Source organism: Stegostoma tigrinum, chromosome 34, assembly GCF_030684315.1.
Source record: "Stegostoma tigrinum isolate sSteTig4 chromosome 34, sSteTig4.hap1, whole genome shotgun sequence".
Classification (NCBI taxonomy): Eukaryota; Metazoa; Chordata; class Chondrichthyes; order Orectolobiformes; family Stegostomatidae; genus Stegostoma; species Stegostoma tigrinum.
In genome coordinates this window covers 23,383,163-23,395,309 of record NC_081387.1, presented here as the reverse complement: position 1 = coordinate 23,395,309, position 12,147 = coordinate 23,383,163, and the positions used below count along the sequence as shown (strand labels likewise).

At 50.0% G+C, this 12,147-nt stretch overlaps 1 protein-coding gene across 1 annotated transcript in view; it reads right to left on the bottom strand.

The window, feature by feature from the left end:
- The window catches only part of LOC132206272 (butyrophilin subfamily 1 member A1-like), a 234,880-nt gene that overhangs the window by 174,599 nt on the left and 48,134 nt on the right, over positions 1–12,147 (bottom strand). The gene's annotated exons all lie outside the window — the stretch shown is intronic.

Here is a 12,147-nt window from a genome sequence, read left to right as displayed (position 1 = left end):
CTGTAAGTGTGGGTGTGTGTGTGTCTGTGATTGTGTGCGTCTGAGTGTGTGTGTGTCTGTGAGTGAGTGTGTCTGATGGTGAGTGTGTGTGTGTGAGTGAGTGTGTCTGTGAGTGTGCGTGTCTAAGAGTGTGTGTGTCTGTGTGTGTGTGTGTGTGTGTGTGTGTGTGTGTGTGTGTGTGTGTGTCTGTGTGTGTCTGAGAGTATGTGTGTGTGTGTCTGAGAGTGTGTGTGTCTGTGAGTGTCTGAGAGTGTGTGTGTCTGTGAGTGTGTGTCAGTGTGTGTGTCTGAGACTGTGTGTGTGTCTGAGACTGTGTGTGTGTCTGTGAGTGAGTGTCTGAGACTGTGTGTGTCTGAGAGTCTGTGTGTGTGTGTGTGTCTGAGAGTCGGTGTGTGTGTGTCTGTGAGTGTGTGTTTGTGTGTGTGAGTGTGTGTGTGTGTCTGAATGTGAGTATATGTGTGTGCGAGTGTGTGTGTGTCTGAGAGTGGGTGTGTGTGTGTGTGTGTGTGTGAGTGTATGCATCTGTGAGTGTGTCTGTGAGTGTGTGTGTCTGAGTGTCAGTGTGTCTGAAGTCAGTGTGTGTGTGTGTCTGAGAGTGTGAGTGTCTGATAGTCTGTGTGTGTGTGTGTGTCTGTGTGTGACTGTGAGTGTGTGTCTGTGAGTGTGTGTTTGTGTCTGTGTGAGTGTGTGTGCGTCTCAGAGTGTGTGTGTGTGTCTGAGAGTGGAGTGTGTGTGTGTGTGTCTGAGAGTGAGTGTCTGAGAGTGGAGTGTGTGTGTGTGTGTGTCTGAGATTGTGTGTGTGAGTGTGTGTCAGTGTGTGTGTCTGAGAGCTTGTGAGTGTGTGTGTCTGTGAGTGAGTGTCTGTGACTGAGAGTGTGTGTGACTGTGTGTGTGTATCTGTGTGTGTGTGTGTGTCTGAGTGGTGTGTGTTTGTGTCTATGAGTGTGTGTGTCTGAGAGTGTGAGTGTATGTGTGTGTGAGTCTGCGAGTGTGTGTCTGAGAGTGTGTGTGTCTGTAAGTGGGTGTGTGTGTGTGTCTGAGAGTGTGAGTGAGAGTGTGTGCGTGTGTGTCTGTGAGTGTCTGAGAGTGTCCGAGAGTGTGAGTGTATGTGTGTCTGTGTGTGTCTGAGTGTGTGTGTGTGTCTGAGTGTGTGTGCTTGTGTGCATCTGTGTGTGTGTGTGTGTGTGTATGTGTATGTGTCTGTGAGTGTGTGAGTCTGAGAGTGTGTGTGTCTGACGGTGTATGTGTCTGTGAGTGTGTGAGAGTGTGAGTGTATGTGTGTGTGTGTCTGAGAGTGTGAGTGTCTGTGAGTGTGGGTGTTTGTGTGTGTCCTTGCGTGTGTGTGTGAGAGTGCGTCTGTGATTGTTTGCGTCTGAGTGTGTGTGTGTGTCTGTGAGTGAGTGTGTCTGATGGTGAGGGTGTCTGAATGTGTGTCCGGTGTGTGTGTCTGTGTGTGTGTGTCTGTGAGTGTGCGTGTCTGAGAGTGTGTGTGTGTGTGTGTGTCTGTGACTGTCTGTGTGTGTGTCTGAGAGTGTGTGTGTGAGTCTGTGAGTGTGTGTGTCTGTGAGTGTGTGTCAGTGTGTGTGTCTGAGAGCTTGTGCGGCTGAGAGTGTGTGTGCGGCTGAGAGTGTGTGTGCGGCTGTGAGTGTGTGTGTGTGTCTGTGACTGTCTGTGTGTGTGTCTGAGAGTGTGTGTGTGTGTGTGTGTGTGTGTGTGTGTCTGTGAGTGTGTGTCAGTGTGTGTGTCTGAGAGCGTGTGCGGCTGAGAGTGTGTGTGCGGCTGAGTGTATGTGTGTGTGCATCTGAGAGTGTGTGCGTCTGTGAGTGTCTGAGAGTGTGTGTGTGTGTCTGTGAGTGTGTGTGTGTGTGAGTGCGTGTGTTGAGTGTGTGTTTGTGTCTGTGAGAGTGTGTGTGTCTGTGAGTGTGTGTGTGTTTGTCTGAGAGTGTGAATGTACGTGACTGAGAGTGTGTGTGTCTGAGTGTCTGTGTGTGTCTGTGAGTGTGTTTGTGTCTGTGTCTGAGAGTGTGCGTGTCTGAGAGTGTGTGTGTGTGTCTGTGTGTATGTCTGAGAGTGTGTGTGTGTGTGTGTGTGAGTGTCTGTGAGTGTGAGAGTGTCTGAGAGTGTGTGTGCCTGTGTGTGTCTGAGAGTGTGAGTGTATGTGTGTGAGTGTCTGAGTGTGTGCGTGTCTGAGAGAGTGTGTGTGTGTCTGTGACTGTGTGTGTGTGTGTTTGTGTGTCTGAGAGTGTGTGTGTGTGTGTCTGAGTGTGTGCGCGTTTGTGTGTGTGTGTGTGTGTGTGTGTGTCTGTGACTGACTGTGTGTCTGTGAGTGTGTGTCAGTGTCTGACTGTGTGTCTGTGAGTGTGTGTCAGTGTGTGTGTCTGTGAGTGTGTGTCTGTGTGTGTGTGTGTGTGTCTGACAGTGTGTCTGTGTCTGTGTGTGTCAGTGTGTGCGTGCATCTGAGAGTGTGTGCATCTGTGAGTGTGTGTCTGAGAGTCAGTGTGTGTGTGTGTGTCTGAGAGTGTGAGTGTCTGAGAGTCAGTGTGTGTGTGTGAGAGTCCGAGTATGTGTGTGTGACTGTGAGTGTGTGTGTGTGTGTCTGTGAGTGTGCGTTCAGTGTGTGTGTCTGTGTCTGTGAGTGTGTGTGTCTGAGAGTGTGACTGTATGTGTGTGTGTGTCTGAGAGTGTGTGTCTCTGACATTGTGAGTGTCTGTGAGTATGTGTGTGTGTGTCTGGGAGTGTGTGTGTGTCTGGGAGTGTGTGTGTCTGTGAGTGTGAGTGTGTGAGAGTGTGAGTGTATGTGTGTGTGTGTCTGAGAGTGAGAGTGTCTGTAAGTGTGGGTGTGTGTGTGTCCTTGCGTGTGTGTGTGAGAGTGTGTCTGTGATTGTGTGCGTCTGAGTGTGTGTGTGTCTGTGAGTGAGTGTGTCTGATGGTGAGTGTGTGTGTGTGAGTGAGTGTGTCTGTGAGTGTGCGTGTCTAAGAGTGTGTGTGTCTGTGTGTGTGTGTGTGTGTGTGTGTGTGTCTGTGTGTGTCTGAGAGTATGTGTGTGTGTGTCTGAGAGTGTGTGTGTCTGAGAGTGTCTGAGAGTGTGTGTGTCTGTGAGTGTGTGTCAGTGTGTGTGTCTGAGAGCGTGTGTGTCTGAGACTGTGTGTGTGGCTGAGACTGTGTGTGTGTCTGTGAGTGAGTGTCTGAGACTGTGTGTGTCTGAGAGTCTGTGTGTGTGTGTGTGTGTGTGTGTGTCTGTGAGTGTGTGTTTGTGTGTGTGAGTGTGTGTGTGTCTGAATGTGAGTATATGTGTGTGCGAGTGTGTGTGTGTCTGAGAGTGGGTGTGTGTGTGTGTGTGTGTGTGTGTGTGTGAGTGTATGCATCTGTGAGTGTGTCTGTGAGTGTGTGTGTCTGAGTGTCAGTGTGTCTGAAGTCAGTGTGTGTGTGTGTCTGAGAGTGTGAGTGTCTGATAGTCTGTGTGTGTGTGTGTGTCTGTGTGTGACTGTGAGTGTGTGTCTGTGAGTGTGTGTTTGTGTCTGTGTGAGTGTGTGTGCGTCTCAGAGTGTGTGTGTGTGTCTGAGAGTGGAGTGTGTGTGTGTGTGTCTGAGAGTGAGTGTCTGAGATTGTGTGTGTGAGTGTGTGTGTGTCTGAGAGTGGAGTGTGTGTGTGTGTGTCTGAGAGTGAGTGTCTGAGATTGTGTGTGTGAGTGTGTGTGTCTGAGAGTGGAGTGTGTGTCTGAGATTGTGTGTGTGAGTGTGTGTCAGTGTGTGTGTCTGAGAGCTTGTGAGTGTGTGTGTGTGAGTGAGTGTCTGTGACTGAGAGTGTGTGTGACTGTGTGTGTGTATCTGTGTGTGAGTGTGTGTATCTGTGTGTGAGTGTGTGTGTCTGAGTGGTGTGTGTTTGTGTCTATGAGTGTGTGTGTCTGAGAGTGTGAGTGTATGTGTGTGTGAGTCTGCGAGTGTGTGTCTGAGAGTGTGTGTGTCTGTAAGTGGGTGTGTGTGTGTGTCTGAGAGTGTGAGTGAGAGTGTGTGCGTGTGTGTCTGTGAGTGTCTGAGAGTGTCCGAGAGTGTGAGTGTATGTGTGTCTGTGTGTGTCTGAGTGTGTGTGTGTGTCTGAGTGTGTGTGCTTGTGTGCATCTGTGTGTGTGTGTGTGTGTGTATGTGTCTGTCTCTGTGTGTGTGTGTGTGTGTGTGTGTGTGTGTATGTGTCTGTGAGTGTGTGAATCTGAGAGTGTGTGTGTCTGACAGTGTATGCGTCTGTGAGTGTATGTGTGTGTGTGTCTGAGAGTGTGAGTGTGAGTGTGGGTGTTTGTGTGTGTCCTTGCGTGTGTGTGTGAGAGTGCGTCTGTGATTGTTTGCGTCTGAGTGTGTGTGTGTGTCTGTGAGTGAGTGTGTCTGTGAGTGAGTGTGTCTGATGGTGAGGGTGTCTGAATGTGTGTCCGGTGTGTGTGTCTGTGTGTGTGTGTCTGTGAGTGTGCGTGTCTGAGAGTGTGTGTGTGTGTGTGTCTGTGACTGTCTGTGTGTGTGTCTGAGAGTGTGTGTGTGACTGTGAGTGTGCGTGTCTGAGAGTGTGTGTGTGTGTGTGTGTCTGTGACTGTCTGTGTGTGTGTCTGAGAGTGTGTGTGTGAGTCTGTGAGTGTGTGTGTCTGTGAGTGTGTGTCAGTGTGTGTGTCTGAGAGCTTGTGCGGCTGAGAGTGTGTGTGCGGCTGAGAGTGTGTGTGCGGCTGTGAGTGTGTGTGTGTGTCTGTGACTGTCTGTGTGTGTGTCTGAGAGTGTGTGTGTGTGTGTGTGTCTGAGAGTGTGTGTGTGTGTGTGTGTCTGAGAGTGTGTGTGTGTGTGTCTGAGAGCTTGTGCGGCTGAGAGTGTGTGTGCGGCTGAGTGTATGTGTGTGTGCATCTGAGAGTGTGTGCGTCTGTGAGTGTCTGAGAGTGTGTGTGTGTGTCTGTGTGAGTGCGTGTGTTGAGTGTGTGTTTGTGTCTGTGAGAGTGTGTGTGTCTGTGAGTGTGTGTGTGTTTGTCTGAGAGTGTGAATGTACGTGACTGAGAGTGTGTGTGTCTGAGTGTCTGTGTGTGTCTGTGAGTGTGTTTGTGTCTGTGTCTGAGAGTGTGCGTGTCTGAGAGTGAGTGTCAGTGACTGAGAGTGTGTGTGTCTGTGAGTGTGTGTGTGTCTGTGAGTGTGTGTGTGTATCTGTGACTGTCTGTGTGTGTGTGTGTGTGTGTGTGTGTGTGACTGTGTGTGTGTGTCTGAGAGTGTGTGGGTCTGTCTGTGACTGCGTGTGTCTGAGAGTGTCCGAGAGTGTGAGTGTATGTGTGTCTGTGAGTGTGCGTGTCTGAGTGTGTGTGTGTTTGAGAGTGTGAGTGTCTGTGAGTGTGCATATCTGAGAGTGTGTGTGTGCTTGTGTGCGTGTGTGTGTCTGAGTGTGTGTGTGTCTGAGAGTGTGTGTGTGCGTGTGTCTGAGTGTGTGCGTGTGTCTGTGTGTGACTGTGTGTGTGTTCAGTGTGTGTCTGTGAGTGTGTGTGTCTGCGAGCGTGTGTATGTGACTGAGTGTCTGTGTGTGTCTGTGTGTGTGTGTGTCTGTGAGTGTGTGTTTGTGTCTGTGAGTGTGTGTGTGTGTGACTGTGAGTCTGAGAGTGTGTGTGTCTAAGAGTGTGAGTGTGTGAGTGTCTGTGAGTGGGTGTGTGTGTCTGAGTGTGAGTGTGAGTGTGTGTGTGTGTCTGAGAGTGTGTGTGTGTGTGTCTGAGAGTGTGAGTGTCTGTGAGTGTGCGTGTCTGAGTGTGTGTGTGTGTCTGAGTGTGTGTGCTTGTGTGCATCTGTGTGTGTGTGACTGTGACTGTGTCTGAGTGTGTGTGTCTGAGAGTGTGTGTGTGTGTTTGTGTCAGTGAGTGTCTGAGTATCTGAGAGTGTGCGTGAGTGTCTGAGACTGTGTGTGTCAGTGTGTATGTGTCTGAGAGTGTGTGTGTGTCTGTGAGTGCGTGTGTGTGCGTCTGAGAGTCAGTGTGTCTGAAGTCAGTGTGTGTATGTGTGTATCTGTGTTTGTCTGTGAGTGTGTGTTGAGTGTGTGTGTCTGTGAGTGAGTGTATGTGACTGAGAGTGTGTGTGTCTGAGTGTGTCTGAGAGTGTGTGTGTGTCTGTGTGTGTGTGTCTGTGAGTGAGTGTCTGTGACTGAGTGTGTGCGTGTCTGTGAGTGTGTGTGTGTGTCTGTGAGTGTGTCTGTGTGTGAGTGTCTGTGTGTGTGTCTGTGAGTGGGTGGGTGTGTCTGAGTGTGTGTGTCTGTGAGTGTGTGTCTGAGAGTGTGTGTGTCTGTGTGAGTGTGTGAGTGTGCGTGTCTGAGAGTGTGCGTGTCTGTGAGTGTGCGTGTCTGAGAGTGTGTGTGTGTGTCTGAGTGTGTGTGCTTCTGTGTGTGTGTATGTCTGAGAGTGTGTGTGTGTGTCTGTGACAGTGTGTGTGTGAGAGAGTGTGTGTGTGTGTGTGTGTGTCTGTGTGTGTTCATTGTGTGTGTGTGTGTGTCTGTGTGTGTGTGTGTGTGTTCAGTGTGTTTGTGTGTGTCTGTGAGTGTGTCTGTGTGTATCTGTGAGTGTGTTTGTGTCTGTGTGTGTGTGTCTGTGTCTGTGACTGAGAGTGTGTGTGTCTGTGACTGAGAGTGTGTGTGTCTGTGAGTGTGTGTTTGTGTCTGTGAGTGTGTGTGTCTGTGAGTGTGAGTCTGAGAGTGTGTGTGTCTAAGAGTGTGAGGGTGTGTGTGTCTGTGAGTGGGTGTGTGTGTCTGTGTGTGTGTGTGTCTGAGAGTGTGTGTCTGTGACTGTGTGTATGTGTCTGTGAGTGTGTGAGTGTCTGAGAGTGTGCGTGTCTGAGAGAATGTGTGTGTGTATGTGTCTGTGACTGTCTGTGTGTGTATGTGTCTGTGACTGTGTGTGTGTGTCTGAGAGTGTGTGTGTGTGTCTGAGAGTGTGTGTGTGTGTGTGTCTGAGTGTGTGTGCGTTTGTGTGTGTGTGTCTGAGAGTGTGTGTGTGTCTGTGACTGACTTTGTGTGTCTGTGAGTGTGTGTGTGTGTGTCAGTGTGTGTGTGTGTGTGTGCATCTGAGAGTGTGTGCATCTGTGAGTGTGTGTGTCTGAGAGTCTGTGTGTGTGTGTGTGTCTGAGAGTGTGAGTGTCTGAGAGTCAGTGTGTGTGTGTGTGTGTGTGAGAGAGTCCAAGTGTGTGTCTGTCTGTGTGTGACTGTGAGTGTGTGTGTTGAGTGTGTGTGTGTGTGTGTGAGTGTGTGTTTGTGTCTGTGAGTGTGTGTTTGTGTCTGTGAGTGTGTGTGTCTGAGTGTGTGTGTCAGAGAGTGTCAGTGTATGTGTGTGTCTGAGAGTGTGAGTGTGGGTGTGGGTGTGTCCTTGCGCGTGTGTGTGAGAGTGCGTCTGTGATTGTGTGCGTCTGAGTGTGTGTGTGTGTGTCTGTGAGTGAGTGTGTCTGATGGTGAGTGTGTCTGAGTGTGTGTGTGTGTGTCTGTCTGTGAGTGTGCGTGTCTGAGAGTGTGTGTGTGTGTCTGTGACTACCTCTGTGTGTGTCTGAGAGTGTGTGTGTGTGTCAGTTTGTGTGTCTGAGTGTGTGTGTGTCTGTGAGTGTGTGTGTGTGTGTGTCAGTTTGTGTGTCTGAGAGTGTGTGTGTGTGCATCTGTGAGTGTGTGTCTGTGAGTGTCTGAGACTGTGTGTGTCTGAGAGTGTGTGTGTGTGTGTGTGTCTGAGAGTGTGACTGTCTGAGAGTCAGTGCGTGTGTGTCTGTGAGTGTGTGTTTGTGTCTGTGAGTGTGTGTGTGTCTGAATGTGAGTGTATGTGTGTGTGAGTCTGTGAGTGGGTGTGTGTGTCTGAGTGTGAGTGTCTGTGAGTATGTGTGTGTGTGTGTGTGTCCGAGAGTGTGTGTCTGTGAGTGTGTGTGTGTGTGTCAGTGTGTGTGTGCGTCTGAGAGTGTATGCATCTGTGTGTGTGTCTGAGTGTCAGTGTGTCTGAAGTCTGTGTGTGTGTCTGTGAGTGTGTGTTTGTGTCTGTGTGTGTGAGTGTGTGTGCGTCTGAGAGTGTGAGTGTGTGTGTGTCTGAGAGTGTGTGTCTGTGATTGTGTGTCTGTTAGTGTGTGTGTGTGTTTGAGATTGTGTGAGTGTGTGTCAGTGTGTGTGTCTGAGAGCTTGTGTGGCTGAGTGTGTGTGTGTGGCTGAGAGTGTGTGTGCGTCTGTGAGTGTGTGTTCAGTTTGTGTGTCTGTGAGTGTCTGAGACTGTGTGTGTCTGAGAGTCTGTGTGTGTGTGTGTGTGTCTGAGAGTCAGTGCGTGTGTCTGTGAGTGTGTGTTTGTGTCTGTGAGTGTGTGTGTCTGAATGTGAGTGTATGTGTGTGTGAGTGAGTCTGAGAGTGTGTGTGTCTGTGAGAGTGTGTGTGTGTGTGTCTGTGAGTGTGTGTTTGTGTCTGTGAGTGTGTGTGTCTGAGAGTGTGACTGTATGTGTGTGTGTGAGTCTGAGAGTGTGACTGTATGTGTGTGTGTGTCTGAGAGTGTGACTGTATGTGTGTGTGTGTCTGAGAGTGTGACTGTATGTGTGTGTGTGTCTGAGAGTGTGTGTGTCTGACAGTGTGAGTGTCTGTGAGTATGTGTGTGTGTCTGTGAGTGTGAGTGTATGTGTGTGTGTGTCTGAGAGTGAGAGTGTCTGTAAGTGTGGGTGTGTGTGTGTCCTTGCGTGTGTGTGTGAGAGTGCGTCTGTGATTGAGTGTGTCTGAGTGTGTGTCTGTGAGTGAGTGTGTCTGTGAGTGTGCGTGTCTGAGAGTGTGTGTGTGTGTGTGTGTCTGTGACTGTCTGTGTGTGTGTCTGAGAGTGTGTGTGTGTCTGAGAGTATGTGTGTGTGTGTGTCTGTGAGTGTGTGTGTCTGTGATTGTGTCAGTGTGTGTGTGTCTGTGTGTGTGTGGCTGAGTGTGTGTGAGTGGCTGAGACTGTGTGAGTGGCTGAGAGTGTGTGTGTGTCTGTGAGTGTCTGAGACTGTGTGTGTCTGAGAGTCTGTGTGTGTGTGTGTTTGTGTGTGTGTGTGTCTGAATGTGAGTATATGTGTGTGTGAGTGTCTGTGAGTGTGTGAGTGTCTGTGAGTGTGTGTGTGTCTGTGAGTGTGTGTTTGTGTGTGTGTGTGTGTCTGAATGTGAGTATATGTGTGTGTGAGTCTGAGAGTGTGAGTGTCTGTGAGTGTGTGTGTGTCTGTGAGTGGGTGTGTGTGTCTGAGTGTGAGTGTCTATGAGTATGTGTGTGTCCGAGAGTGTGTGTGTCTGTGAGAGTGTGTGTGTGTGTGTGTGTGTGTGTGTGAGTGTATGCATCTGTGAGTGTGTCTGTGAGTGTGTGTGTGTGTGTGTGTGTGAGTGTATGCATCTGTGAGTGTGTCTGTGAGTGTGTGTGTCTGAGTGTCAGTGTGTCTGAAGTCTGTGTGTGTGTGTGTTTGTGTCTATGTGTGTGTGTGCGTCTCAGAGTGTGTGTGTGTGAGTGTGTGTGTGTCTGAAAGTGGAGTGTGTGTGTGTGTGTCTGAGAGTGAATGTCTGAGATTGTGTGTGTCAGTGTGTGTGTCTGAGAGCTTGTGAGTGTGTGTGTGTGTCTGAGAGTGTGTGTGTCTGTGAGTGAGTGTCTGTGACTGAGTGTGTGTGACTGTGTGTGTATCTGTGTGTGAGTGTGTGTGTCTGTGAGTGTTGTGTGTGTGTGAGTGTGTGTTTGTGTCTATGAGTATGTGTGTGTGTCTGAGAGTGTGTGTATGTGTGTGTGAGTCTGCGAGTGTGTGTGTCTGAGTGTGTGTCTGTGAGTATGTGTGTGTGTGTCTGAGAGTGTGTGCGTGTGTGTCTGTGTGTGTCTGTGAGTGTCTGAGAGTGTCCGAGAGTGTGAGTGTATGTGTGTCTGAGAGTGTGAGTGTCTGTGAGTGTGCGTGTCTGAGTGTGTGTGTGTGTCTGAGTGTGTGTGCTTGTGTGCATCTGTGTGTGTGTCTGAGTGAGTGTGTGTGTATGTGTCTGTGTGTGTGTGTGCGCGCGTGAGTGTATGTGTCTGTGAGTGTGTGTGTGAGTCTGAGTGTGACTGTATGTGTGTGTGAGTCTGACAGTGTGACTGTATGTGTGTGTGAGTCTGAGAGTGTGTGTGTCTGACAGTGTATGTGTCTGTGAGTGTGAGTGTGTGAGAGTGTGAGTGTATGTGTGGGTGTGTGTGTGTCCTTGCGTGTGTGTGTGAGAGTGCGTCTGTGATTGTGTGCGTCTGAGTGTGTGTGAGAGTGTCTATGAGTGAGTGTGTCTGATGGTGAGGGTGTCTGAGTGTGTGTGTGTCGGTGTGTGTGTCTGTGAGTGAGTGTGTCTGTGAGTGTGCGTGTCTGAGAGTGAGTGTGTGTGTGTGTGTCTGTGTGTGTGTGAGTCTGTGAGTGTGTGTATGTCTGTGAGTGTGTGTGTGTCTGAGTGTGTGTCAGTGTGTGTGTCTGAGAGTGTGTGCGGCTGAGAGTGTGTGTGCGGCAGAGAGTGTGTGTGCGGCAGAGAGTGTGTGTGCGGCAGAGAGTGTGTGTGCGGCAGAGAGTGTGTGTGCGGCAGAGTGTGTGTGTGCGGCAGAGTGTGTGTGTGCGGCAGAGTGTGTGTGTGCGGCAGAGTGTGTGTGTGCGGCTGAGAGTGTGTGTGCGTCTGTGAGTGTGTGTGTGCGTCTGTGAGTGTCTGAGACTTTGTGTGTCTGAGAGTCAGTGTGTGTGCGTCTGAGAGTGTGTGTGTGTCTGAGTGTGTCAGTGTGTGTGTGTCTGTGAGTGTGTGTCAGTGTGTGTGTCTGAGAGCTTGTGTGTCTGAGAGTGTGTGTGTGGCTGAGAGTGTGTGTGTGTCTGTGAGTGTGTGTCTGTGAGTGTCTGAGAGTCTGTGTGTGTGTGTGTCTGAGAGTCAGTGTGTGTGTGTCTGTGAGTGTGTGTTTGTGTGTGTGTGTGTCTGAATGTGAGTATATGTGTCTGTGAGGGTGTGTGTGTCTGAGTGTGAGTGTCTGTGAGTATGTGTGTGTGTGACCGAGAGTGTGTGTGTCTGTGAGTGTGTGTGTGTGAGTGTATGTGTCTGTGAGTGTGTGTGTCTGAGTGTCAGTGTGTCTGAAGTCAGTGTGTGTGTGTCTGAGAGTGTGAGTGTCTGATAGTCTGTGTCTGTGTGTGTGTGTGTCTGTGTGTGAGTGTGTGTTTGTGACTGTGAGTGTGTGTGTGTGTCTGAGAGTGAGTGTCTGAGATTGTGTGTGTGAGTGTGTGTCAGTGTGTGTGTCTGAGAGCTTGTGAGTGTGTGTGTGTGTCTGTGAGTGTGTGTGTGTCTGTGAGTGAGTGTCTGTGACTGAGTGTGTGTGTCTGTGAGTGTTGTGTGTGTGTGAGTGTTGTGTGTGTGTGAGTGTGTGTTTGTGTCTATGAGTGTGTGTGTGAGTCTGAGAGTGTGTGTGTCTGTGAGTGGGTGTGTGCGTCTGAGTGTGAGTGTCTGTGAGTATGTGTGTGTGTGTCTGAAAGTGTGAGTGAGACTGTGTGCGTGTGTGTCGGTGAGTGTCTGAGAGTGTCCGAGAGTGTGAGTGTGTGAGTGTATGTGTGTCTGTGAGTGTGCGTGTCTGAGTGTGTGTGTGTGTGTGTGTGTGTGTGTGTGTGTGTCTGAGAGTGAGTGTGTGTATGTGTCTGTGAGTGTGTGTGTCTGAGAGTGTGATTGTGTGTGTGAGTCTGAGTGTGACTGTATGTGTGTGTGAGTCTGAGAGTGTGTGTGTCTGACAGTGTATGTGTCTGTGAGTGTGAGTGTGTGAGAGTGTGAGTGTATGTGTGTGTGTGTGTCTGAGAGTGTGAGTGTCTGAGAGTGTGGGTGTGTGTGTGTCCTTGCGTGTGTGTGTGAGAGTGCGTCTGTGATTGTGTGTGTCTGAGTGTGAGTGAGTGTGTCTGAGTGTGTGTGTGTCTGTGAGTGAGTGTGTCTGTGAGTGTGCGTGTCTGAGAGTGTGTGTGTGTGTGTGTGTGTGTCTGTGACTGTCTGTGTGTGAGTCTGTGAGTGTGTGTATGTCTGTGAGTGTGTGTGTCCGTGAGTGTGCGTCAGTGTGTGTGTCTGAGAGCTTGTGTGTCCGAGAGTGCGTGTGCGGCAGAGAGTGTGTGTGCGGCTGAGAGTGTGTGTGCGGCTGAGAGTGTGTGTGTGTCTGTGAGTGCGTGTGTGTGCATCTGAGAG